The 24,086-nt window shown below is 46.6% G+C and overlaps 2 long non-coding RNA genes across 3 annotated transcripts in view; both read left to right on the top strand.

The window, feature by feature from the left end:
- LOC130683767 (uncharacterized) overlaps positions 1-24,086 on the top strand; it is an 88,899-nt gene that overhangs the window by 33,477 nt on the left and 31,336 nt on the right. The gene's annotated exons all lie outside the window — the stretch shown is intronic.
- LOC130683768 (uncharacterized) lies at positions 12,006-14,078 on the top strand. The gene is made up of 3 exons (XR_008997696.1): positions 12,006-12,050; positions 12,986-13,205; positions 13,964-14,078. It is a non-coding gene; the product is annotated as an uncharacterized LOC130683768 (long non-coding RNA).

The following is a 24,086-nucleotide window of genomic DNA, read 5'->3' as shown; positions in this document are numbered from 1 at the left end:
CATCGAGTCTGATGGTGATAACTGGTTCCCTCTCACTAGCCCGGGGGGCCTGCACTTGTCTTTCTCTACATCCTGCCTCACTTTGGCCAGTCAGCCCTTTATGATGCCCTCCTTAATTTTTCCTATTCAATATGCCATCTATGTCCTGCTGGGATTCTTACTGATGCATCTTGTAAAGGACTTTGGCTTCATAGTCAAGAGTAGCTACAGGACCTCAGGCAGGTTGCTTGACTTGTTGGAGTCTGTTTTTCTCACTTATAAAATGGAAGTAACACCCAACCACTGACACTGAAACATCTCGGTTATTGTCAAGACAAGTCAATGCGATATATCTGAATATTAGTTGATACACTAAAAATATTGCATAAGCCCTGTACTTTACATCTCCACTTTCTTTCTCTTCCTTCCACCTGTTCTGCTTGGCCAACAGACCAAAATACACTACTACAGCCTGAAGGAAGGGGTAGTTCCTGAGGATAATAGCACTTGCTTGGCTTCTATTGTTAAGGCTTCACAGCTGAGGGAAGGGAAGTGTTGCTTTTAGTCTCTTCTTTTGTAATTTTGTAATTTTTAAGTCAAGTCTAATTAAGTAAGTTCTTGTTTTAAAACTCAGAACAACGTTACTCAAACAGGGATAATATATAAACACCATTTCCAAGAATATTTTACGAAACAGTGGTTTCCCTGTATTGTTCAATTATTTTAATTATAATATTACTTAAACATGCATGAATAAATTGTATATACCCTTATGCTTATATTTCTTATACAGCAATGAATCAAAAACAAATTTGCAAATTAAATACGGGCATGCTATAAAGGTGATAAACTGAGCATATGCTACTATGTCCTTTTCCCACCCCAAATACATAGAATAAAATGAACCATAACTGTGCTGTAAAACAAGAAGGACTACTCTCCAAGGCCAGAAATTATAAAGAATTCTTGAAAGGCTTGAGGCAGATGGGATACAAATAGTTGATGAAGCTTCAACAGCCCCGAGAGGGTCTTGCTCCCACTTGGGAGAGGCTTCAGATACCTCTGCCTAAATGCTGATAACTGGAAATTGGAGCAAGAGGGAGGCTTAGGGGACTCTTATCAGGCAAGATAACTCCTACAGTACCGCAGTAGAAGAGACCAGATGGCTTGTCCCCTCCCTCACCACAACCATATACACCTGTGATATAATGAGTTATAAGAAATACATATTTGGTCAATGACCAAATATGTATTTCCCAGGTATATTTGATCTTCATCCACAGATCCTGAAAATACTGCAGAGTCTTAAAGGTGAAACAGGTGTTTTGTCACGTTAATGAGATACTTTTAGACCCCAAGCCAAGGGCAGGGCTGGAGTCTGAGTCAGCCCATGGCCAATAATTCAGTCACTTGTGACTATGCAATGGAGCCTCACAAATCCCCTGAGAAGAGCCCTCTCTCCCACTGCTCCTCTCTGCCCGCTCTGCTCGGCTGGATCCTGCTTCCCAGGTGGAGAGAGCTTCTATGCTTGGGAACCAGACCGCCTCCACGTGCCACCGGGCCAGGCCCTGAGCTCTGTGAGGACTGAAGCTCCTTTATTTGGGACCTTGCCCTATGCCCTCTTCATCTGGCTGTTAACTTGTATCCTTTATTAAACTGGTAAATGTTAAGTGTTTTCCTGAGCTCTGGGAGCCACTCTACCAAATTAATCAAACCTAAGGGGGAGGTTGTGGGAACCTCCAATCTGTAGCCTGTAGGTCAGAAGCACAGGGAACTGCCTGGGGCTTGCGACCTGCATCGAGTGCGGAGGTGGAGGGCAGGCTTGCAGGATGGAGCCCTTAACCAGGGAATCTGGTGCTGTCTCTGGGCAGATAGCGTCAGAACCAAGTTGAGTTCTCCAGAATATGTGGGGAAGACCCACATATTTACACACGTTGGAATTGGGTCCAGGGACCTGAAAGGAGTTATGCTATTACTGCTGTGTATAATAGTATTACTATTCTACATCTATGTAGGGAAAAAATACACCACTGAGCTTGGTGTTGGAAGAGTGGGAATTATAACACCACACTTGTGAGGGCAGTTGCAGAGGGGCCTGTACCTAGGCAGGAACAGTAAGTGGAGACATTGGACCTGAGAGGCAAAAGGGCCTCACTGGGTGGCTGCTAATACTCAGGGAAATAAGAAGTCCCCATGTAAAGAAGATTAGCTACTGACCATCCCAGCTAGCAATACATCCAACCTTTGGTTTATTATCACTGGCAACAGGCAATATAATCCAACTCTCAAATTAGCAAGCAGAGAATCAAAGATGCAAAGATCAGCACAAAATCTAGACTCATCCAACATTTAAGAAAGTCAGTTTAATAAAAAGCATCATCAAACTCAACTAACACAAATTCTGAGAATTAAGGAAACCAGATTAATAAAGCAAATATAGAGAGATGGGAGAAGACATTGCATTCAAATAAAGAGATTCAACTAGAGATCTTGGACATAGAAAGTTGTTGAAATAAAAGGAAAATTTGTAGATGTACTGAAAACATAATGTATAGAACTAAAAAGTGAACTTATAGCTGGGAGATCTAATTGAGAAATTTTCTCAGAACACAAAGTAAAATGGCAAAGATGAAAGCATGAAATAAAAATTTAGAAACCAGAAGAACTCAAAGTTCTAAGAGGGGTTCTAGAAGAAAAGAACACACAGAATAGACAGAAAGAAATAGTAAAAAAAAAAAAAAAAAGAAGAAATATACTCAGTTTGAGGAAAATATGACTTTTCAGATTAAAAGGGACTACTAGGTATTGGGCAGGAGGAATATAAAATGGTCCACATCTAGAAATACTGTAGAAAAATTTTAAACCACCAAAGAAATCCAAAGACCTTTCAAACAAGGGAAAAAGGAAAGCTTCTCTACAAAAGAATAATAATCATTGGCATAAGCTTTCTCATTCACAACGTTGGATGTAAGAAGAAAATATAACAGTATTACCAGCATTCTACACCAGCCAAACAGTTGTTCAGTTCAAATGGGGGAAAAAACAGACACAATTTAGTGATGGGGATATTTTACCATCCTTAAACTCTAACTGAAACAATTGCTAGAAATTGTAGTTGGCAAAACACAGTAAGTTCAAGAGGAAGATGTGGGGTAAAAAAGAAGAGAGGAAAAATGCCAGTAAAATAAGATACAAAGAATAAAAATGTTTTGATTATTAAAATATCTGGACTAATAGTTACCAAAGGGAAAGGGACTGGGGAGGATGGGTGGGAAGGGAGGGACAAGGGCGGGGAAAAAGAAAGGGAAAAAAAAAATCATAGGGATAAAGGAAAATAGTACCAGTTGTGCTAAAGGATGTATTAATTATCTTATCTGTGGTCATTATTTCACAATCTTTATGTAAGTATATATATAATTCATATGTATATCTCTATATAAGTAGTACACATTAAACATGTATATCTTATTTGCCAAAAAAAAAAAATTTCTGATGAATAAATCCCAGACAATCTCAAGATGGTATCTGAAAGCAGACCAAAGAAATGTGGGAACTGAAAATTTGGTTAAGCTTTGCCCTATTTGGAAAGAAGCTATAGATTCCAATTAAGTCTAGATGTTAATTTTAAAAAATAAGCACAAATGCGTGAGTTGGGAATTGTGAACTACTACTTGGTTCAAAGGACTTGCCTGAACAGTATGCTAAGAGATTTGACCAAATTTTAGCCTAGTTTCTCCCTGTACTAGGCTGTGTCCCTGGAGATGACCTCAGCCCCTGGGCCAAATCTTTGGTTATGAAAATACAATGCTGCCAAACAGCAAAAGTCACACTGTCCCAACCCGCATTGCCAAACCATTTTCAGGAATTCTCCACTTACTCCCCTTCTGTAATTTTCGATTTCCCCAATGCTCTCTTCCCTTTTGTTCCTTCTTCGTTCTCCCTTCAACACCTCAGTCCACTTTGTCTTAGATGGAGTGGAGCTCATTCTATTTTGGAGTCTCTCTCCCTACTGCACTAGTCTCAATAAAATCTGCCTTGTTGCCTTTAACAAGAGGTTGGCCTTAGAGGCTGGCCCTGTTTTTCTTTGGCAGTGTTAAAAGCTTTTAGATAATAATTCAAATGGTTAAAGTAAAATGTATAGTTTCTGAGTCTGAGCATACCCCAAAGAAGGTCTCTTTGAGGGAGAGCTAAAGAGCTAGAGGAAAACAATAAAACTTGTCAAAAGCCAAGAAAAGTATTTCAGGTAGAGGCCACAGCAAATGCAAAAGTCCTGAGTTGGAAACATATGCAGCAATTTGAAGCAGCAAATAAGAGATGAATGTGAAAAAAGTGAAAAGTGAACAAGAGGGAGAATGGTTTGAGGACAGGTTGGAGAGGGAGGTAGGCGGCTCATAGATTGGTGGGCTGTTTGATTTTGCCACATTTCTGCCTAGATTTCTGCGATAATTCTGAGTGATTCATAATTCAGCCATGTCCTTGTCTATCTCTTTTTCTAGGCAGGAACTAGAAGGCAAGGATTGTGTCTCACCATTTGTATTTCCCTAGCACTTCACACAGTAGCCAGCTCATAGTAAGTGCTCAATAAATGGATGGTTGCTAATTCTTGTGGTTTTTCATCTTTCCCCAGCAAAGTCAATAATTCTGCCAGATTTAAAATGTAACAGGAGAAGCAGCAGATGTCTTCCTATGTTTCTTCAAAGAGTCATGAGACAGTTTAGAAATACAGGCAACAGCTTGCAGGCAAGTCCTCAATAAAAAGTCCAGGCTTGGAGAGGGTGGGCACTCCCAACTCTTAACTTGTCCCTGACATTTTTTACTCCACCCAGGTCCCCATCCACCTTAACATACAGGGAGCTTTGACCTGAGAAGTTGAATAAAAGTCTCCTGAGTATAGATACTAAGTGGGACATGTGCCCACACACTGCTTGTCATCCCACTGGGGATGTCCTGCCAAACTGGAAGATGGACTCATAAAGTTCTACAGCTTCTAACCAGGATATAATTCTGTGCCCCTGGGCAGGGGTGGATAATGGGCAGCAGTCAGGTGGCTCTTCCACCAAAGAGAGGTTTCTCGAAGGACTCCCTGTTCCCTTTGATCAAACAAAATGGAATGAACTAATCACCAACTCAACAGGTTTCTATTTTCTTGGAAGAAAGAAGTAGTCGAAAAGGGAACTTTCTGTTTTTCTGACTGCCTTCAGATGTTGTTATTGATTGGCTAGTATCGCTGAGTGGGGAAATAGCCCTAGCCTGCCATGCAGGGCGTGAACTAATGCTTTGAAAACTGAATTCTTCATATATCTTACCCTGGAAACATTCAAGAGATAGTGTGAATTTACAGGGTTTGCATTCTATAGGAGAGTTTTTTAATCCTGTGGAGAGGTCTTCTGTTCCTTGAGGAAATCTGGAGTGGCAGACAAGGGGCCTTTTAGTCTCTCTTTAGAAACCAAAATGGTATAAACGTTGAAGTCAGTGAAGACCCTGATCTCAATTCACACTGAAGGTGATGCATGATTATGAACAGACACTTCTTTCTTTGAAAACAAAAATGTTCCTCAGATGATTCACTGCTGATCCTCCAGAACTTTATGAAGGCAATAACTAGCATTCACAAGCTATTTTCAATATTAAATAATTTTAGTGACTATTGATCATGTACTTTTAAGAGTTTAGCCCTGGCTACATGACCTGCATCTTTGCATGGTGGTTATTTTATCATCTCTGTGCTAATACTTCTGTCAGATGGAATATCATTGGCTATCAGTGAATCAATAAAGAAAGTATTACTTAGTCAATAAGATTTTCTTTCTTGGCAGGCCCAATCATTGAAAACATTATGTCTTTGTGGAAAGAGAAAAACAATAAGAAGAAATGGACAACTGGAGCTTTGGGATACACTGTCTCACCAATGTGCAACTGAGTAAGGGTTAGAGCCAGGCTGGGACAGTTGCTTTGCCACTGGGTAAAATAAAGACAGGCAGACTTCTAGGTTTAGAGAACAATGGAGGATTCCTGGTTTCAAAACTTCCCCACACCTTCCTCAACGGGAAACACACAGAAAGGAGGAGAGCAACTGAAACTGACATGATCATGCCTTTTGTGTTATTAGGACATGGTAGACTTAAACTTTGTCAATAATTAAAGGTAATGTTCTCAAAATGACAAACTATAGATAGAGGGCAGAGTATTGATTGCCAGTGTTGAGGGATTTGGGAAGAGTGGAGTGGGTGTGACTAGTAAGGGCATCACGGGGGATATCTTTGTGTTATGGAAGAGTCTGTATCTTGACGGCAGTGGTGGTTACACAAATCCACACGTGTGAAAATGACATGCATCTATACACACATCACACCAATGACAACTTCTAGTTTGATATCATGCTGTAGTTTTGTCAGGCAAAAATATTGGGGGACACTGGGTGAAGAGTACATGGACTTCTCTGTAATATCTTTGCAACCTTCTGTGTCTATAATTGTTTCAAAATAAAAAGTCAAAAATAATTAAAAATTGGGAAGAGAAGAGAGGTATTGGAAAGTAGAATAAATCTTTTAGATGTAAAAGATTTTAAAACTGACATAGAAGATAGTAAAGATTAAGTAAGAAAATAGAAAATTAGTGGGACTATAAAAAGTACTAATATCAAGAGAACCACTAAACTAAAAATGAAAATTTCTGTAAATACTAACAGAGAAAAACCACCCCAAATAGAGAAGGAACTGCAGTAAATATAATATAATACATACATACATCACAATGTAATGTAATACAATATTGAGACTAAACATTTTAGTCATATAAATAAATGTGAATGGATTAAACTCATCTGTTGAAAGAAAATTATTTCAAAGCAGTTTATAAAGCAAAACCCATCATTATACTGTACATAAGAGACACTCTAAATGACTGATTCAAAAGAATCATGGAGAAGAGATGAAATGCAGGAATAGACAAAGATTTAACAAACAGAAGTAGGGGAATGAAGCCACGCACTTACCCAGTGTGAACTGCTTATAAGCAAGGCTCTGGAGCAGGCCTTCTGGGTGTGAGTTCCTGCTCACCCTCTCAGCCCCATCTCCTCCTATCCCCTCACTTACTCCACGGCAGTCAATTTTATTATAAACTTGCTGCTTGCTGCTTCTCAGAAATTCCAAATGTTTCCCATGTCAGCACCTTCTGCCTGGATCACTCCTTCTCCAGATGCCCACTTAAGTTTTCTTCTCCACTTTTTTGAATTTCTTCCCTAAATTCTCCTTATCAGAAAGGAAATATCTAACCCGTACATAAAATAGAAATCCCTACCACTGCAACAGAAAATAGCAACCTCCGTAATTGCCACTTGACATAGCACACGTATCATCTGCTCGGCCTGCTGTTAAACGCCACAGACTGGGTGGCTTAAGCAACAGAAACTTAATTCTCAAATTTCTGAACATGGGAACTTCCATATCAAAGTCTGGCAGGGTTTGATTTCTAGTGAAAGTTCTCTTCCTGGCTTGGAGATGGCCGCCTGATCACTTCATTCCTCACCTGGCCTCTCCTCTGAGCCTAGGAGAGAGGTGAGAGAGGGGGCGGAGGACAGGGGATGGGGGGCAGGGGAGGAAAAGGAGGGACAGTGGGACAGCAAGAGAGCAAGAGAGCTCTTTTTTGCTTCCTGTAACACTACCAATCCTATCAGATTAGGACCCTGCCCTATGGCCTCATTTAACCCTAATTACCTCCATCCATAAAGGACTATCTCCAAATATAGTCACTTTAGGAGTTAGGGCTTCAGTATATGAATTTGAGGGGCACACAATTCAGTCCACAACAGACATGACATATTTATCTTTTTATTGTCTCTCTGACGTGGGTTCCATAAAGGCAAGAACCTGCCTATATTGTGTTCATTGCTTTATCCCTAATGCCTCAAATATGGCCTGACATAATGGGGACTCAACAAAAAAACGGAATTAATGAGTACATGAAGAAAAAAACAGCCGGATGAGCTTTGGTGTGTCCTTGCTCCTGCTAATCTGCTCTTTTCTCATCTATAAAAAATGGATAGTAAGTGTACCTGCCTCAGCTTTGTTTTAAAAGTTAAATGAGACAATTCATGCACAGTGCTTCCTATTGGACCTGGCATACAGGAAGAGCGCCTGTAGATTAGCTACTGCTGTCATTATTGTTGTTGCTGTCGCCAATATTATGATTACTTTGAGGCTAATCCCCAAGTGTGCTCCCCCATCCCACTCGGAGCAAGTCTAAACGGTGGAGACAGGGAAACTGGTGCCAGCACACTCTGGAGAGGTGGTGGACATTGTTGCCACAAGATGTCACGTATAGGTGCTCTGGGTTTTAGTCTATTGAAATTTGAGATGTTTCCCTGGTTTCAGAACAAACAGACTCATGTCCTCGGTTTTATAGTCTAGCTAGGTAGTTAATATCCTGCACCACCATCCTGTTTCAGGTTTTACAATGTTGCTATTATCTGACCTCTTTTGTCTCGGGGAAAGATTAGTCATTGCTGAGAAACAGGTGAGAATTACGCTTGTGCACATCACGCTTGCGGAACTCAGGAATCATCCAGCTGTGCTGGAGCTGTGGGGTGGAGGTTGTCACCAGCACCACGTGACAAAATCTTCCTAGAACATTCAGGTCCATGGTGTTTCTCTCCTGCAATCAGTTAAGCCAAAGGGCATTGTCTGCTTTTCTGCACAAAGGGCAACTATGTACACACAGACTCCTGGCCTGATGCCTGGCTTGTCCCCACAGACATGTGATGTGCTCTGGCATCAGATCTGGAAGCTTCCTTGACAGCTGTTCAGTGTTCCCTTGATTTTGCCTTTAGCAACAGGAATATTGATAAGGCAATGGTTATCTTCTGAAGACAATTACCTTGAGGAAAGACAAACCTTTAGGAGCCCCTTAAAATATAAACAAAAGACATGAGACCAATCAGATTGCTCCTGCTATTACTTCACACTGCCAGAAGATGGGGCCACAGTTATTTTTCTATATTCTTTTGTAAACCACAGATACTGCAGGGGAAAACCCTGTTGGTAGATTCGTTCCACAGTGAATGATTTTAGTCTTGGCTTTATTTGAGCACTCCCCTCGGCCCTTCCTTCCTTCCTCTTCCTCTCTTTCTTTCTTTATGACTGCTTTGTCTCAGGAAGCTATTAGAGAACTCCCTCTCCCTGCCTTTTTGAAAAACACATAGTGACCACTCCTCAAGTTTGGCTTCGAAAAAGGGTAAAGTGGAAGCCAGGGCCTTGCCACTAGGGTGCTGCTGCCTCCGATTTTCTACTCGGAGAGACAGAAGTTTTCAGTAACGTCCACCACACTTACTTGGTACAGCCTTATTTTAGGACATTAAAAGCTTCAGAAGAAAGGTGGAACGCCAGCCAGCAAAGAGTTATTATCTGTCCTCCAGACCCCAGCTTGGGAGACCTGGTTGCCAGGCCACTCCTGCGGGAGGTGCGCGAAGCTAAGGCCCTGTGAGTGTGCTGTGCGGAGGGGGGGATGTCTTGAAGGCTGAGCAGGACGAGGTGGGAAATGAGCAGGAGCTGGAGAGAAATGTCGTGTTTTGTTTTTTCTTTAAGTTTCATAATTTACTGTATTCATCCTCTGAAATGCTCTATTGTGTTTTTTTTCTCTCTCTCGAAGGCCCAATTTCCCCCTTTATTCAATTCCTCTGCCCTAGTCTTAAAAAGAAAAGGAAAAATTGATTGGAATCAAGTGCACTGCTGATTTCCATGACAATATCAACAGTTTCAGAAATCAGGCTCACAATTTCTGAGCGAAATGACATCATGGCCCATGGAAAATCGGCTTCACAGAGCAGGTTTTGCTAAATTCTAATCTGGTTTCCAATCAGGCCACAGCCCCAGAGGACCCCCGTCAGCAGAGGGTAAAGAGTTCGGTGGGTTTAACTGGGCTTCCAGGCCAGCCCCACTCAGACATCTTGGCAGCACTGGGTACAAGGAACTTAGAGGTCTTATTGTGAGATTTATTGCTGATGAAGGTTCAGGGCAGATGGGCTGGCTGTAGTTAAATCTTGCTTGGCTCAGAACCACTCTCAGGTGTAACCAGTTCTCTCTGAATGGAATTTCCAGTTTCCTTTATTTTTATTTCTATTTAAGATACTCTGGTATCTTAGTGTCAATAAAATCTTGGATTTGCATAGTTATGTATAAGGTAGTCACTGGCTAGAAACACCTGCCTTGTGTATCTTGGCTTGTGGGCCAGCTGAGAGAAGGTTCTTTTGGACTTAACTGAGCGCCCTGCGTCCTGAGCCATGGTGTGGTTTGCTGGAGAGCTCAGTGGCAGAGCCAGAAATGCGAAACCCTCTGAAGGTTAAATCTACTGAAATCCCTGGAAGCCCAGTTTTCCTCCTGACTCTAAATAATACAGAGAGATAAGAACATCCACCAACCATGGTTCTTACAGACATCCCTACCCAAGCTTTCCATCCCTTGATGAGATTAAGGTTGACAGGTTAGCTGGTCCACCTTCACCAAACTGCTCTGCAAAGGCCGTAAGCCCAGCTTTGTCATTTGCACTCTTATTACAAAGCCAGCAAAGTGTATGTTCTAGCTCCTAACCTTTCTCCCTAGACAACACAAAAAAGGCACTGTAATGGTTAAGTCACACCCACTTCAGCTCACACTTGACTTTATTGACCACTATGTGGCCTTAAGCAAGCCCTTATCTTCTCCTATAAAGTGGAAATTATCAGAGTACCTGCCATTTAACACAGTGCTTGGCACATAGTAAGGACTCAATACATTTTAGCCATTATTCTCTTTGATCCTCATCAACAGATAAAAATGGAAATGTTGGAAGAGACTTTGGAAATAATCTCTTCTAGTAATTTTCAAATATTTTAGATCATGGAGAATGTTTTGTAGACATGAAATTGTGGGCAGAAACATCAGTCTTCAAAATAGATCCAAGATGAGTATCCCTGAAAGAGGTCTGAGGACCGGGAAGATGGAGGGGTCCTGCCTGCTCGGCCCTCCTTCCTGTCCCTTCCCCACTAACACTCTGTAAAGGTCTTTAGAACTCTTAAGAATTCTGAGGTTTCTACTCTGACATCCAGTCTTCTAACCCAATTCTGCCATGTTAAATGCCCTAGAGAAGGAAGGAGGCTCATGTAGACTCAGAGAGCTAACGAGAGACCCACTCAGACCTGAACAGTCTTTATTACATATCCTTGAGCTAGATATAGATGAATATATTCATCTACTCCATTTCTGGAAGTGAAAATCAGGGCTTAAGATATTATAACAAGCAAAACATTTTGATTCAAAATTGCCCTGGAAAATTAGAGATGTTTGGTCACAGTCCAGCTAACATCTTCTCTGAGTGTAGAAGCTAGCAGCTGAGACCAGATATCCTCATTAAAGGGGACCGAGGCATCCTTGGCTTAGAAGCCAATGTGTGATCCAGACAGTATTACAGGATTCAGAAAGTGGTAAGGCTGGAGCACATGGGGAACGCCCCGTGAGGGACACTGTATCTAAGGTAGCCCCTGAAGGACGGCCAGAACACCGACAAGTGGAGAGAGAGATAAAAGCCATTCACTGCAGAAGAACTCTGTGGGAAATGGTGTGGAAAACACAATGCATGTGGAAAGCTGAAAATTGAAGAAACAACCAGCCTGGCAGGAGATGAGGGTTCTGAGGTAGAGATCATTGGAGATGCTGAGGATGGGGGTGACTTCATTAAAATGGGGCATTCTGGGAGATTTTAAGCATGGAGAAGCCTCTGTGTGCAGGAGGATGTCCCAGGAACAATGATCAAGTCATAAGTAGAAGATAAAGGAAGGAATCAGGAAAACAAAGTGGGAGGGTCTACAGGAGTTCAGACGTGACATCGTGAAGGACTGGACTTGGGGGTGGCCGTGAGACCAGAGAGGAAGAGGAGGGAGTGAAGAATCACACAAAGGGTGAAACAACAGACGTCGGTGACTCAGCGGGTGTTGTGGGCGAGGAGGGAGGAGCTAGATAGAAGCCTGGTGGAAGTCCAGGTGGTGAAAACCCGAGGCCTAAGGAGGAGCGATGGGGAGGCCTGCGGACGGTTTTGGCTGGGTGAGCCTGTAGGGATGGCGGGATATCGGGCAGACCGAAAGGGAAGATGCAGGGTGGTGATTCAGACCACAGGCCCTGGAGGCCAACTCCAGGGTTCTGTCAGCCCCACCACTCCGAGCGTGTCACTTTGGCCAAGTGACTTAAACTCTTTGAAGCCTCAGCGACCTCATTTGATGGTTGTGAGGCTGAACTAAGATAAGGCAAATGCTGGGCCCCGCGCAAGGACGGACACTTCCAAGTGCATGCTCTCTGTCTCTGGGTCCGTCTGTAGCTCTAGCTCCAGCTCTTAAACTTTCTTGGAAGCAAGAAATGAAGCACTCAACTTAGCCAGGAATAAAGAAAAACACATTTAGGTCATTTTAGCAGTAATCCTCGAAGATTTTAGTTACCTTGAAAAGAAGAGAGGGAAGACTAGGGTGAGAAATCTCTGAATGGCACCCAGCTGTTTACTGTTGCCAAAGGTCGCACAGGAGGCTTAGCGGAGAGGACACTGGGCCAGTGCACTCTGTTTATTATTAAAGTGCTTGAACTCAGAATCCCCCGGGGGAATCTCAGCTCTGATGGACCAGGCCAGACAATAAGCATGAGAACTTGGGAGTCTGGCCCATTGGACACTAAGTGTAAGGCAAGGTCAGCAATCACATCAGCCCCTTCCCCTTGATCCCATTTTCTCATCCTGAGTCTCTCCTTGAGGTCTTACCATTTGAATAGTAATAAAAGGCAAAATAGGAGGAACCCAAGAGCAGAGCTTGCCCCAAATACCCAACCTTACAAAGGAACCCAATGTCCATATTATTATACCTGCCATTTAGAATTAGAGAAGGGGAAGGAGAGTGAGAGAGAGAGAAAGTGAGGCAGGAAAAACAGTAATTTTATAAAGTTAAGACTGGACCACAGGCCTCTTATTTTCTTACAAAAGTTCTCTTGTGCCCCAGTGACGTGCCAAACTACATCCTTGGTGTGACCAATTCAGAATCACCATCCTGGCAGGGGGAAGTGGTAAAGGTGTTAGAAGTAAGATTCTCCTGGTGGATCATGTCACCAATAGAAGCCAAAAGCCACAGAGGAGAGGAAGCCCGCAGCTGGAGGCCATAGAAGAGCAAGTCTGGTAAATGATGTTATCGGGTGAGCCAGGCGAGGATGTGGAAACCAACGGTAAGCCTGGAGAGGAGCGTAACATACCCCGAAGCCAAGGGGAAAGGGGACAAGGATTCAACTGCTGGAGAAGGATGTGGTTCCGAATGCCTTCCCATGTCTGAGTTTCACCCAAAGTAGGTCTCATTTGAAACCAGTGCTGGACCTCCTTCCAAGGCCCTTTGGGCCCAGAAGGAGCCCTCAGGACCACTGCCTTGAATCTGAACCTGGCTGACGCCAGATAAAAGCTGATTTGAGCATGAGCAGTTGGGATCAAGGCTACCTGGACACCAGTTTTGAATTTCCAAACACTTTCTCGTTACCAATGTCTGTGGTCTGATTCAGGCCTCAACAGGGTGGACCACGGCCACCCCCCACCCATCACCATAGTTGAATGGCAGTTAGCCTGTGATATTCACCATTTTGTTGTCAGCTATATGAAATTAAAAAAATGACAGTATATATAATCAAAATAACAAAAAAACCTATTACTGTTTAGTAATGACTTAGAAACAGAAGGCTATTAAAGCCCTTTACAAATGACTTAACATCTGATTTTTTTCTCCAATTTGGCTTTTCATGTCATAAGCTTTTACAACTCCAAGGGTTTGAAAGTTTGATTTGAAAGGAAGAGTCCTAGGCTAGGAGATAAAAATGTCAGAGTCTGATCTCAGCCACACCTTTTTGCTCTGTGTCTTTGGGCAGGTACCAAACCCTCTGAGTCACAGTTTTCTCCTGACTGAGTGGAGTGGATGATGTATGCTTTGTGTCTTTCCCAGGTTTGCAGCGAGGAGCAAAAGAAACAAAGGGGTGGAGGACTGATGAGAAGCGCACAGGAGTTTCTTAACCTTTTGTTTACAAACCACTCATTAAAGGTTGCTATCTTGCTATGTTTACTGTTGTTGGTGCCCACCTTCCACCCGACAGACCACTCTTGGCAAATGCACAAAATAACATTTATGAAGTTAAAAACAAGTTCACCTTAATGTCCTTCAGGCTAAGATAGGTTATGCTGAAAATAGTTCAGGGGCTTTTGAACAACAAAGATGTATTTCTTGCTCATATTACCTATTCATTGCTCGCCTCTGTTTTTCACACTCACAAGGGGGCTCAGGCCAGTGGAGCAGCTGCCGTCTCTGGTGTGCTGGTCACCACGCTCTGAGGGTCTTGCTCTTATAATTGAATGCTCAGCCTGCAAGGGACGTATCTCACTTCTGTTCACAACTTGCTGGCCAGAACTGACACACAGGGCCAGGAAGTGAGTGCCATCCTACCAGGGACCTGGAAGGCAGAGAACTGGAGTCCTTAGAGAACTGCATGGATGGTCTATTGATCCATGTCACTCTAATGATGGGGCCACTCACCATTCATTGAATACCTGCCAGTGTCAGGAATGGTGCATGACTCAGGAGATGCAAAATCACAGACAGGCCCTCTGCGCTGGAATGCAGGATTAGAAGTAAGCATGGATAGATAGTACATGAGCTTCAAGCAGCTGCTGCATCCAGCCCAAATTGAGAGGAATGGAATTCTGGGGGTGGTGTCCAGGTGAGTCCTAAATGAAGCAGTCAGTCAACCATGGAGAGACTGGGGCATGGGCCAAGACAGGTGAGAAGCAACGCTGCCTGCGCGCAGGCCCTCCGAGAGGACCTTGTGGCTGGAGCGTCAGCTTTGAGGCAGCGTGGCCGAGAGGGGTGAGCCTCGGTGGGTGGAGGACCAGTTAGGAGGTAGTGACAGCAGCTAGGGAAGGGAGTGGGGGGCCCGTTCCAGGGCAGAAGTGGGCACGGAGGGAACATTCAAGAAACTGTGGTACGCGGGCTTTCAGCTCTGAGCAACCTCAGAGCCAGCAGAGCAGGCGAGGGAATTACTTGCAGCCAGTGGGAGCCATCTGACCAGTGTCCTCCTGCTTAGACGCCAGATGTTTTTGGTTTAAGTCCAGCTCCCCCACTTAATGGCTGTTGCCCTGGGTGAGTCACTGGCCCTCTCTGAGCTTAAGTTTCCCCGTCCTCACAATGGGGATAATGATAGACAGCCCACAGCAGTGAGAGGAATCGTGCCGGTGTAGGACGAGCTCGCGGGACCTGCGCCGTCCGGCCAGGGCTGCGGAGCTGCGTGAGGGAGGCCCCAGCCTCTCCCAGCCGGGCCGGCCTGTTCTGCCAGCCGGAATGCCCACACGGTGGCTCCTGTCTGAAGTCCAGAGGGGACAAAGGACACTTGGCACCCAGGGGCCTGAGCAGCGTCCTTTTCTGTTTGCGCGCAGAGGCCTCGTCTCCTGGCCCCGGGGTGGGCCGGCTCCGGCAGCGGCCGCGTTCTGCTGAGTCACCCTGCCCGGCCCCTCCCGGCTGGGGTTGGCCCCAGAGTCCTGGCAGGCAGCACCAGCTCCCCCAGGGATGTTTCTGTTGGGGGGGAGGGGTGGGAGCAAATAGCGTCTTATTTGGGGGGATCAAAAGCCTTCTGAAGGGACAATAGAGGTTTTTTTTATGGGCACGGTGGGCTGTTAGCCAAAGCTTGGCCTCCCAGATCATGCCGGGGGAGGAGGGACTATTGTCACTGGGCTTTTTGCCATGACTTTGCATCCATCAAATGGAGCAGGAAGCAACAGCCCAGGAGAGCCCGGGTTCCGACTCAGTGTTTACCTCCTAGGGGAGAGGTGCCCTTAGCAGAGGTTCTGAGGCGTGCTTTTTCATTTCCACAGCTGCACTGCTGGGTATTAATAGCGGCTGACCTTTTATGTGCCCTTGGTATGTGTCAGGCTACCTACCAAGCTTTTCTCTGCTCGTTAGGGTTCTTACCAACACAGGAATGAGCTGGGTTCTCTTTTTATTCCTGTCTAACCCCTGAGGACACTGACTCTCAGAGAGGTCAAGTCACCTGTGTGAGGTCAGGTAAATGGCAGAGCAGGCTGTTTGATGCCAGGGCCCATTCTCTGCACAGGTACACCTGGCAGGAGGCTTCGGGCACTGATGGGGACCTGTGCCATCAGTGAGACTCACACATAGCAGGTGTACAAGAAATGGCCTTGCTTGGTTTTATTACTATTACTTATTCTTTACCACAGGTGTGATTATTTCTTTAAAACAAATGAATGACAGCAAAAACACAACATAGCAATTGTTTCCCAGGCTGGTTTTGGTCCTGAGTGAGGGGAGGAGATGCCTTGCCTCCCAGCCCACACATTATGATGACATGGCAGGTCTGTGGGCAGGGACCACAGGGTGGGGGGCACACCCATGCCACGTACTGTAGGGATCATATTAGCTTCTGAACTGTCTTGGGATGATTTTGTTTTGAAGCAGAGTGACCTTCAATCTGCATGTCCTCATTTTGTGGTTCAGGATTGAAGTGTGTAGGTCGTAGAAATTACACAGATTCCAGACAGGCTTCCTGCATTTAAGATGCCACTGACAGGTGTGTGATGCCTATTGTTTTAACTCCACGTGGGTCAGATCCACATTGCGCCTTAGATTTAGACAGCAAGAACTTTCCTAAACCCACTCAGAACAGGGCTATTTTGCTTGTTAGCTCAGGCTTTTCTTTTTTAGAGAGTTTCCAAGGCAAGAGATTTGTTCTTCTTTCAGTTTTTGCTTTCAGCACCCCAAAACTAGTCCTGGCTGCTGGAGCCAAATCACATATTTCACTTGGTTACTATCAAAATCAAATTACCAAGCAAGCAGGTACTGACAAGAGCTGTCACTACACAAAGGAAATCAAAAGAAAAGGTAAGTGACCCAGTTCCCTGTGGTGTGTCATTGGTGGGGGCTCGCCCTCCCCCCGCCACCCCCAGAGTGCCCTGGAGGTGCCGAGGATGATGTCAGCTCGTTCTCTGCAAGTGGCAGGGAGATGGGTTGGCAAGGTCTGCAGCTTGGAGCCTGGGACCTGACTACCATTTGGGCTCCTGTCGGAATAACTGTGGAGACCATTAATCTTCCATTTATGGCTGCGCCTTCTCGGGGCTTGAGTTTTCTTGTTCTGTTTTGTTCTGCATGGCATTCAAGATTCCTTCACAGGAATCGGTGTCGGGTCAGGAAAATGCTACATGAATTATGTCCTTGTGAAGTCACCATCTGGCCAATATTCACCTTGCTTCACAGAATACCAAGGATATTGTTCTGCACAGATGCTGGGCCGGATCATCACACACGGGCGCTGCGGTCTGAAACCCACATGCAATCCGGGGTAATGAATGCACCTGGTGCCGGCACACGGCTCCCACCCCGCCCTTGCACAGTGGCTGGCTCTCCTTGTTCATACACGGGGCTTGGTTTTGTCTTCTTCCCTTTGGGGGTGGGGGTAGAGATTTGTGGTTTGAATCATGCCCCGCATCTCCAGCAGTAATTAAGTCACCATCACGGGGCTGGTGAAAATGGGAGTGTTTGTATGTGTTCAAGAGGCTGCATCACATGCAAACAGCACAACACTGAGCAGCTTTCTGTGGCTTGAACAGCCCATTGTCCTGCGCGTCTGGAATCTATTCTGCTGTTGGCGCTCACGGACGGGCTTTGCAAGGCCAGGCCCAGCCACTGGTCTCCTCGGGGCTTTGCACCACTTGGCAGGGGCAGATGGGTCCCAAGCTGGGCAAAATAGAAAATGAAACACGAAACAGCCCACCATGATTTCTCTGTGAGCAGAACTGCATGGCCTCCTTCCTCTCCTCCCATACTGGTGCTGCCTGGTGGGGTTTTAAAGCAGCGACGGGGAAGGGAGGGACACGTGCTGCCTCTGGGAAGGTGTCATTGTGGGACGCCTTGGACACTGTTTTTGACAGAGGCCAGTGAGGGTTTGCAAGTGGACCTGGTGGGAGTAGAAGTCACAGAATGTCCAATAGTGACGGGGACTGCTGGTTGACATGGGGTGGGGGTGCCCAAGGCCCCCTGCATATCCTTCTATCCCAGTAGCCTCTCAGGATGCGGGGTGTGAGAGGCAGGAAGGGCCTTGGTTCCCGAGGGTGCAGGAGCATGCAGGGACAGTGCCCTGGGCTCCTTTACCGAGTGCCCACTCTGCACGTGGGGAGGAAAGGTGCTCCTGGGGCGACCTGGCTCTGGGCAGCCTGGGGTGAGTGGCAGGGTCACATCACTTCTAGGAGGAAACAGCGAAGTTCCCAAGAGCAGTTAATGGTTTCAAAACCTCTTGGGTGTCCTTAGGGGCTTGTCACTGCCTTTCTCTGAGCTCCACTGTGAGTGGCTCCCAGTTGTCTCCTATCAGATTAAAGCTCCTTATCACAGGCTTGCTCATCCTCTGCTGCTTGGCCCCTGCCGACCTAACTCACGTTTTGTTCTGAAGCACCATGTACCATCATTTGAGCATGGCCTCCAAAGCCTGCTACTTGTCAGCTCTCTTCAGATCAACTCCATTCAATAGATGGGCCCTGAGTTCTGCGCCAGAGCCAGGCCCTGAGAGGAGGGGAGGCAGTTAGGTAAATGAGGCAGATGGCATAGGTGTCATCAGGTGGAGGGCATTTCCTAGTGTGTGAGCAGGAGGCAAGAGTTTGAGTCTCATGGCAGACAGGAGCTGACCCATCTTGGCCTAGTTCCTTAAACTCTCCAGCCCTCTGTTCAGGGGGCTCAGTAGGAAAATGGGGGTAATCATGTGGATTTGGTCTAAGCATTGAATGAGATTTTTCCCTATCTACCTAGTGATTGCTAAGTATTTCACACACATATTTCATGCACACATACAAACAAACCCTCAAGAACCACTGTTCTTTTTACAGCAGTTCAGATAGAGCATGAAGGCAGAGGAGTCGACTTTGCGTACCCAAGTCTGCAAACGCTTCATTGGAAAGGACAGACTTGAGGCAAGGGTTTCTTCTTCCAGAAGGCATGAGCAGAAAGGAGCGTTCCAGGGCAGGGCACCATGGGTACAAAGTCAAGGAAGCAGGAAATGGCCTGGCATGTTCTGGGAACGACCAGTACACTTGGAGCCCTGGTTTTGCAGGGGACGGGGGGCAGCTGGTGGGAGATGACCCTAGAGAGGCAGCTGGCAGCCAAGCTGACACCAGGCCTCACCTCCCTCATTTGGAGGCTGCCCCAAGCACATGTCTCCTCACGTTCTCTGCCATGTGTGATTTCTGCCATCCTTCTAACACTACTCGGACTCCCCTTGTCCATTCAGCCTTATCTGCTTCTAAGTTCAGTACAGCTCCTGGCGCCACTCAGGGCTAGCCACACGTCATTTGTCACCTTAGGCTCGGTTTGTAAAATCCTCCAGAATGGGGACTTCACGGAGGACTTCCCTGTAACCACCGTTCGATAGCACTTTGCATACAGAAGGAGTTTCATAAATGCGGTTGTGTCATCAGGTAGACTCTGAATTAACGGATGAGCAGGAAAACTGGGAGGACAGCCTCAGCGAGAGCAGAAGCGGGAGAGAGCTGACGCCCTTTTCCCAGTGAGCTCTACTGTGCCATCAGCCTCTTGGCTCCGAACTTTTCATATCATGGGCACAGGAGCCACCTGTTCCCAGAGAAGTCAGGAGGAGGCCAGGGACGTTGGGGGAAGGGCGTAGCATCAAGGGAAAATTTTGTTTGCCTAACTGTGGCTGGGAAAGAGCCTGCCATGTTCACATCAGCTTCTGTGCCCAAAGGGCCTGGGGTCCCTGAAGCTGACCCCTTCCTCCTCCTTCACTAGGAAACGAAGTCCCAGATGGGGCCCTTTTCACCAGCTATGCTTGTTTTGATGTCCCACTCCTGTCCATTTGTCAAGAGATATGTGTGTGTGGGGGCAATGGTAACCAGCACAGCTTTGGAAGTGACCCTCACAAAACCCCGGGAAGGGTGAGCCTCGGGTCAGAGAGACCAACACATCTCCCTGCTAGTAAGTGAGTGAGCTGGGAGTGAAGGGGAAGTTTTTCTGACACCCAGTCCGTGAGTTTTTGTCATCCTGCCCAGTAAAGATGTCCATCTTTACTCCAAAGCTTGGAGCACCATGGCACCAAAAGGGAAAAACTCATATAATCAAGAGCTCTGTGGGAATGGATCATACAGACAAGCTCTTAAAAATTTCAGCCTTGAGAGTTGTAGGGAGGAGATAACAGAGAACAGAGGCAGGAGTGGTGACGCATTAGTGCAGGTGGGAAGGAGCGGTTTGGTGTAGAGTTGGAGGTCTAGCAATACAATCAGACCCCTAGAGAGAAGAAACAAGGCACGGGAGAGGGCATGCGGGGGGCTCATGGCTGGAAAGGGTTGGTTACCTTTCATATGTGCGTAGGGAGCAGCCGCTGAGCTCAGGTACCTAAGCTCTGAGCAGCCCCGAGTGTGTGTAGGGCAAACAGAGCCCCTGACTTCAGGAGGAAGCGGCTCTCTCTCTCCCCCACAATGCTCACTGTGTCAGGAAGGGCACCTGGGCATGCTCAGTGTGATTCCAGAAAAGAAATCCCTACTGGCCACACCCACCACAGGGAGTCTGGATGGGGTCCCTCTCCCACTGCTTGCCTGTCCCCCCCGTGCAGCACGGACCTGGAAGGGCTGCTAGCTCTCTCCCTCTCGGACCTTCCCTCTTCTCCTTCACAGCCCCTCTGCCTTTGCACCCAGTGGGGCTGTCCCCAAACTTTGAGGGTTCTGCCTGCTGACTTTCTCTGGATTCAGTGATGCTGAATCCTCTAAGCTTTAGATTCTTCAGATCCTTCACAGAAGGGCATCTACGACACAAATAGGCATCTCCCCTGCTAGTTTCCTCTCACTGTATAAACCACCCTGCTGTTGTGCCTGCAGAGTCCCGTCCAATTACTCCACTATATTAAACACTTCTGTTACCGACCGAATGGCTCTGTTCCCCCCAGATTCATGTGCTGAAGCCCTAACTCCGACGTGCTGGTATTTGGAGGTGGGTCTTTGGGAGTAGTTAGGGGTGGATGAGGTCATGAGGACGGGTGTATAATGCACTTAATACCCTTAGAAGAGGGAGAGAGAGACCAGAGCTCTCTCTGCCGTGTGAGGACACAGTGAGAAGGCGGACGCTGCAGGCCAGGAAGGGGGCCCTCACCAGGGACTGAATCTGCCAGCTCCTGGATCTGGGACTTTCAGCCTCCAGAACTGTGAGAAATATTTGCTGTTAAAGACCCCCAGGCTATGGCATTTTGTTATAGGCAGCCAAAGATTATCAGACCGCCTCCTCCCTACAAGGGATGAGGTGAGAAGGAAAATAAAGGTAAGGAACAAGCCAGAAATGCCAGTTCTCAAGATGGGCATTCAGATAGCAGGTGTGTGAGCCCCTCCTCTGTGAAGCCCTCCTGGCCTCCCCAGGTTGAGTGACCACACCTGAATGTGGCTGAGGGCTGGATGCATTGGTTCGTGCATCGGTGTCCCTCTTGGTTGACTCTGAGCTCCTTGGGCCTGGTCCTTGCCTTGAGGTGAGGTGTGAGGACTTGGAATGGGCTGGTGCCTGGCCTGTGCTAGTTTATTTAATTCTCAGCACAAGTCTGCCAGGAAGAGATGATTAGCTTCTTGGTAAAGATGAACAGACTGAGGCTCAGAGAAATTGTGCAGACTGGCCCAAGTTCACACAGCTAGTAAGTCACAGAGCTTGGCCTGCAACTCAAGTGTGTCCGACTGCAGAGTGAGACACTGTAGGCATAGGGCAAAGGTTCTGGGGTAGGAAGGCCACGGTCTTCCAGACTGCCTGTAACAGAAGGTGCTGGTAAAGGTAGGACAGATAATGAGGGAAAGAAAAGGCAGGTGGGGCCCTGGGAGTCCTCCAGGCCAGGCCAGAAACTTGGACTTGTTCCCATGCATATACAAATGCCATTTCAAGGGTGTGGCCAGGGAAGAAAGCTGACAAAGGGGTGGGAAGAGGCCTTGATTGTACAATAGTCCTTGTCGTTTATAGCTGAAAGCCTCAGCAGCGTCAAATCCACAGGAGCATGGGTAGTAGGAGGGGGCGTGGTACAGGCCACTCCTTCCCACATTTACTGCAGAAATGCCTATCCTTTGTTCTGGGGGCACTGCTGCTGTTCGTAGCATTTCCAACTCAGATTTCGCATGTGGCCAGACTTGGTCGGGAAGGAAATGACGTCCGCAGAATACTGCGCAAGAAGCTACAGCCTCCTCTGAGAATGCCCTCGGCTGCAGAGCGATGCTGGCAAGGCAACACCTGTCTCAAGAGGCTATGTCCTGGGGTTCCAAGCAACAATCCCAGTACGGCAGCCACTCAGGAATATGGCCTTGCACAACCCCCTCACCCCTCCGAACCGCAGCTCCCTTTCTTAAATCAAGAGAATACACAGCCGTTTGCTCTGATCGACCGCATCCAGCACGCATGTGTGTGTGAGAAGCATAAAATCATTCTCCAAGTCCTCGGTTTGCCACCTCGGTTTGATACTTTCCTCCTCCTCCGCCACCCCAAAGTAGACTTGATTGAATTCAATAATTCATCGAATTTGAATTGTCTACTCTCAAGAGACACGTATAAGACACCAAAGTAGGTACCAACATGCAGAAGTGAATGAGAAAAGTCTGTCCAAAAATGTCTTCCTTGAGAATAGACGATTTCCAGCTGTGAGCTCCTGTGGTGACGGGCAGCCCGGGCAGCCTCTGAGGTTCCCCCCTCACTGCTCCCACTATCAGTGACGCTGCCACGTGAGCACTTTCATATGCCAGGCGCCGGCCAGTCTCCTTACTTTTGTTATGTTATTTAATTTTCAAAGCAATCTCGTGTCAGAGATTTGAAAACCAAAGCTCAGCAAGAGAAATGTGTCCGAGGGTCCCCCAGCTACTATGTGGCACAATCAGAGTGCTTACTGAAGCCCCAAACCTAGAAGCCTTTCTTCTGCTAACTAGCCTTACGATGAGCTCCTACCCTCCTCGACCACCTACTTCCCACTCCCCAGCGCATGACTGCTGCTTTATTTCAGGTCCTCATCGTTTCTCACACAGGTGAATTACATAACCAGCACCCTGGGTCCCTTTGCTACTTTCCAGTCCACCTCCCCACAGCCACCAGAGTGAAGATTCCCAAGTGCAGATATAATTGTCTCACTGCTGTTTAAAACTCTGAATTGCTTCCTTTGTTCACAAGGTGAAATTCCTTGATGTGCCATGGAAGCCCTCTTTGATCTTACCTTGGCAAACCCCTTGCAATGACCCTCTGCACAAGGACCCAGAGAGTGGCGCCACCCATCCGGTCTTCCTTGGGTCCCTATGCGGGCATTCCATTCTCCCCTTCGTCTGTCTAGGAAAACCCTACTCTTGCCTCAAAACTGAGGGTTTCCTCTTCCAGGAAGCCTCTTTGAGCCATCCCAGGCTAACCAACCCATCCCTGACTGTCTACTGTGCTTGTCATTTCTATTATGAGGAGGTTGATCTGCTGAACAATGATGGCTGGATGCCCCTGACGTGAGGTGGGACAAGGGGAGGAGTGTTTCTCTCTCCAGGGCGGGCTGTATCTCGGGGAGCACATCACAGAAGTAGTAGTATCCAACTGGATTTCGAGGCAAGGACTGTGTGCATTTAGGACACTGCGCCCTGAATTCTCAGCTGTCACCAAGGAGAAGGCCTATATTGAAGTCTGTCAAGTAGGAAGAAGATAAAGTCCCTTAAATAAGCCACGCATGGTGATGTCTTTTGTTCCTCCAGGTTGGGCTGTCTCTGGTGGCTAGTCTGGCGATGAGCCAGGTGTTCCTCAGCACATTGACATTTTAAGAGATCTGGCACAAATGACATGGGTGGGTGAATCTGATATTTACGAAGACTTTTTCCCTCCAGAAATATCAAGTTCCAGCCATCAGTGAGAGGACTCTGGACTGTGGGTGTTATCAGTTTACAGGCTAGGGACATCTTCTGTGGCCATTAGGAGACAAACACCAACCTTCTGACTTTGTCTTGTGCAGCCCCAGGATTGTTACAAGGCAGCATTATCTAGGGGTGTTTTTCTCTGGGCAACTCAAACAGGTTCCTGGAGCTCTGGCTGA

The sequence above is a fragment of the Manis pentadactyla genome, chromosome 5 (genome assembly GCF_030020395.1).
Source record: "Manis pentadactyla isolate mManPen7 chromosome 5, mManPen7.hap1, whole genome shotgun sequence".
Lineage (NCBI taxonomy): Eukaryota > Metazoa > Chordata > Mammalia > Pholidota > Manidae > Manis > Manis pentadactyla.
This window is presented reverse-complemented; position numbering and strand designations above follow the sequence as displayed.